General features: G+C 50.0%; 1 long non-coding RNA gene across 2 annotated transcripts; it reads right to left on the bottom strand.

The window, feature by feature from the left end:
- Positions 1-300: 300 nt before the first annotated feature.
- Positions 301-1,656, bottom strand: LOC127023091 (uncharacterized). 2 transcript variants are annotated; one of them, XR_007767400.1, is made up of 4 exons: positions 1,508-1,525; positions 1,262-1,403; positions 645-767; positions 301-540 (listed from the first exon to the last, which is right to left on the bottom strand). It is a non-coding gene; the product is annotated as an uncharacterized LOC127023091 (long non-coding RNA). The 2 variants fall into 2 exon arrangements; XR_007767399.1 differs by lacking the exon at positions 1,508-1,525 and adding an exon at positions 1,572-1,656 and having other exon boundaries at positions 303-540.
- Positions 1,657-4,256: the final 2,600 nt, after the last annotated feature.

Here is a 4,256-nt window from a genome sequence, read left to right as displayed (position 1 = left end):
ACAAAGAAAGGAAGCGCTCGGTTAGCATTATGCTGATGGGCTGAGGCACACGAGACCCTCGGTGTGGCTACCAATGTGCTCGCCTAACACAGAAGAACCCAATGGGAACAGCAAGACCTGAGTAACATAGGGTATAGCACACAGAAAACAAGCGACACAAACTACCTCCTCACCTACAAAGCCCCTTAGGGAATAACGGCGGCGGTCGGCCGATGGAAAGGCCACGATGGCGTGACATGGTGACTCAAAAATCTAAAATGGACACCTTACGACTACAGAAACCGGTGCTAAGCACAAGAGAACATAACTGCCATGACTGATACTAGAGCAAAACCTCATTGGACACTTAAGGAAAAAGGCAAAACTGGAATAACAGAAAAAGCTTGCGTGCCCGGGACTGTGATAAAAGACGACCCCTGGCTGCAGATTGTTACAAGCACAAATAATACACACCCTCGTCTCCAAGAAATTCCAGGGAAGATGGCGACACAAACCCACGCTGGAAATAAGTGCCTAGTCAATGCTTCTAAGTAACAATGCCTGTGACATCGGGACGGATGCAAAAATTAAGTCGGGGAACAAAGTAAGTAAAAGGCACGGAGAAGCGGAGACCTCAGAGTTCTGGGGGGTATATTTTTACATACCTAATGCCTTACGAGATGAGACTCATCTGACATTGAGCCCCGCATACTGAGATGCGGAGGCCCAGACTGTTTACGCCGCGTCTCTTGTGACTCTGTTGTACCTCCCGTCAGCTGTGGGGAAGACTAAAACAGAACAGACCTCATCGACGTCCAAATCCAACTGCAAAACCAACTGAGAAAGGCCAATGAACCCTCCTCCCTTTCCCAACCATCCCCAGTCTCAAAACTTTACAAACCCCTTCTCACCTCCTGAACTGTCCGGGAAGGAACCCCACTGCTTCCTGACAGCTCCTGCCCTGTATTTGCACCCCTGAACCCCCCGCATTGGCCACTCCTCAGGAGCTGTTCTGAGCTGCACCCTGCATTCTGCAGCCACCTCCTTCCCACAGATGCTGGGCTCTGCTACAAGCCCACAACACAAGTGAACTCCTGATGCTTATAATCTATGAGGGGCCTGCCGCAAGCTGCAAAGGTTCTAGGGACAACACGGTTCTCTGTGGGCAATGGGGAAAGGCGATGAGCCATCCCATACCCTGAAAGACACTATGCCTTAGGTCCCTGCTGCTTTCCTTGAAAAATGCCAAAACTCCATACACAGGCACATGCAAGATGCTCACCCTAAGCCCTGCTAGATGATCTCACCATCAGTCCTGTTAAGAGAGAGAATATCAGCAGCTCACACAGTATACAGCAAAACCAGGGAAGAAAACAAGGTTCCATCTTCAATAGAGTCAGGAATTCCAGAAAAACACAAGGCACCTAGAACAATAAAAAAAAAAATGCATACTATTAAACTATCTTGCCACCCCTGAACACTCAATACAAAACTACTGACCAGGGGAAAAAAAAAACACAAACCACACCTGCATACAAGCATACTTTCTACTATATATGCTGCTGAACTTTGACTGGTCCCAGTGCTCTTACCTCAAACAGACACCTCCACTTCTCTAAATGCCAACACACATCTGCCCAGACAGCTTAGACAACTCAAAAAACTACCATCAACTGAAGAAACAGCAGAGCACCAACACCAAAGAAACCCTGGAGCAGAATGAGCTCCCTGATGAGCGGCTGTGGCTCATATACCCGGGCCCCGCCCACACCCCCTTCCCACAATCCCCTGGGAAAGGGGAGGGGCCAACCACCAGAAGACATAAAGGCAGCCAGAGGAGCACAGGGAGTTTTCTCATCTGCCTTCAGTTTACAGCGTGCAAAGCGCTGAACAGAGAAAGCGACCCTTACTGGAAATGACGATACCTGCTCTTTTTCTACAACTACATCTACGCTGCATCAGCAACGTGACCGGGTAGGGAATTGAACTTAATTTTTCCGGGGCGTAGATAGACAAAGATAGATGTCCTGCTAAGTTATGTAAGAAAGTAATTTGTTAAACGCAATAACAATATTGTTATCAAAAACGACGTGCTTTACTTTCCTACAAAAATCCCAAAATGCCATGGGGTTACGCTTCATTTCTAGCAAGACCATACGTACTACCTAACTTCTACCAGAACTGCCTTCTGGATAGGACCGAATGACAAAGCAGAATTAGATCCCGTAAGAATCCCTTCCCAAAAATATCTCCGGTTGCAAAGCAAATTATTTATGGTAAATTGCCGATGATTCAGGGTCACCTTGGCGGTCTCTCTGAGCGACTCCCTTAACAGAACTAGATGAGTCCCAAAGAGCAGAAAACGCTAAAAAACCATGGAAATACAAGAAACGTATCAGACACTGTATGAAGCAGCCCAATTAACACCTAAAGAGCTAGAACAAAAATAAGGTGCAAAACAGAACAAAAAACACCACGGGAGATGCATCAATGGCAATAGGTGAAGGCTATTGCCTTGTCTGAAGAACTCAGGAGGAGATCTGAGGTGACGCTCGACACCTTTGGGGTACCAGATAGAAACATACTATAAGACAGAAAACAAAAAGATGGCTCTGGAGCACAAAGATGGCTTCGGAAAAGGTTCGAGGAACAAGAGGCATCGTCACGGGGATCAGAGAGATCCCGAAGGGGCCAGGGAGACCAAAGAAGTCTCGGGGATGCAACGAGCTCAAAAGGGAATCGAACAAAGTACAGGCGTCCTCAGGGGACTGGGGACCGAATGGAGGCGCACCAAACAGACGAGAGGACGGAAAGACCAACCGGCGTAACGGATAGGGTTCCGAGGGGAAGAGGGGGTGCAGAGCATCCTCCCGAGCTAAAACGGGGCTCTAGGGCGTAGGCGATGTCTCACAAGAGCTCGGCAAGGGAGCGGAGGAGTCGCCAGGGGCCCTGAGAGACCAAAGAAGCCTCAGAGGTAACAATGAGGAACTCCAAGGGGATTTCCAAAAGTACAGATGTCATCAGGGGCCGGGGGCTGAATGAAGGCATCCTAAATGGCAAAGAGTAAGATAAGAGCGCTCTGAAGAGCACAAAACAATAAAATCAAAAGGGAGCTAAAGCACTACGAGAGTGCTGTGGAGTACGAGAAAGGACTCGGAAGACATTGTTATAGAGAGGAGAGGAATTGGGAGGGGGCAGGGTAAGAAAAGAAGGCTTGGAGACACCACGAGGGCCTTGGAGTCTCAGGAGGGCATCTAGGCAAACTACGGACGGCCGAATGGGAGAGGAATGAACGGAGACACCCTCGATGGCAGAGAAAAAGATAAAGGAGCGCTGCGTAGCAAAGAAAGAAGGGAGGCTCTGCCGGAACAAGAGAGACAGAAAGGGAGATAAAGTGCTCCAAGGTGCTGTGGAGAACGAGGAAGGCCTCAGGAGGCGGCCTGACCGCGAGGAGAAGGTTGTCGAGGGGGGCCGACAGACAAAAGAAGGCTTAGGGACAACAGGGAGGAACTCGGTTGATCATCCAAGCAGAGTATGCACGGTCTCGGGTGGCCAGGGACTGAACACAGGAATCCTAGACAGCGTAGAGGAACAAATGAGTGTTGTGGCTCAAAGATGGCCCCACCTAAGTGCTACAAGATGGATGGAGCACGAGGAAGGTCTCGGGAGGCATCGTGACTGGGAAAAGAAGAGTCCCGAGGGAGGTAGAGACAGAAAAAGGATTGGAGACACAGCGATTAAATCCAGAAGGGATCTGAACCAAGTAAACATGTCATCGGAGGGCCAGGGAATGAATAGAGGCACAGCTAGAGGGAAGGAGGACAGAATGACTGGGCTGGGTCACAGATATGGACTCGGGAAGTCCTCTGAGGGAACAAGAGGGATGTGAGGTCTGCTACAAAGCTAAAAGTGTGCTAAGGGCAACCTCGAAGGCATCGACAGGCATCGTGACACCATTAGAGGGGTCCCGATTGGGCCAAAGACACCAAAGGCGGCTCAGGGACACAAGGAGGAAGTCCAGAGGGGTCTTGAACAGAGTACAGATGTCGTCGGAGGCCGGGGACCAAATGGAGGCACCCTAGATGCAGAGGGGACGCTCAGAGCGCTCCGAGGCACAAACAAATCTGAGGACGGGTTTCTGAGGGACGCGAGAGGATCAAAGTCCGCTATGGAGCTCAAATGGGGCTGTGGTACACAAAGAAGGCATCTGAGGAGGCACGGTGACTGGAGCAGAGGGGTCAAAGGCTCGGAGGGATAAGAGAGATTGAAAGGGAGGC

The sequence above is a fragment of the Gymnogyps californianus genome, chromosome 16 (assembly GCF_018139145.2).
Source record: "Gymnogyps californianus isolate 813 chromosome 16, ASM1813914v2, whole genome shotgun sequence".
NCBI classification, from domain to species: Eukaryota; Metazoa; Chordata; class Aves; order Accipitriformes; family Cathartidae; genus Gymnogyps; species Gymnogyps californianus.
This window is presented reverse-complemented; position numbering and strand designations above follow the sequence as displayed.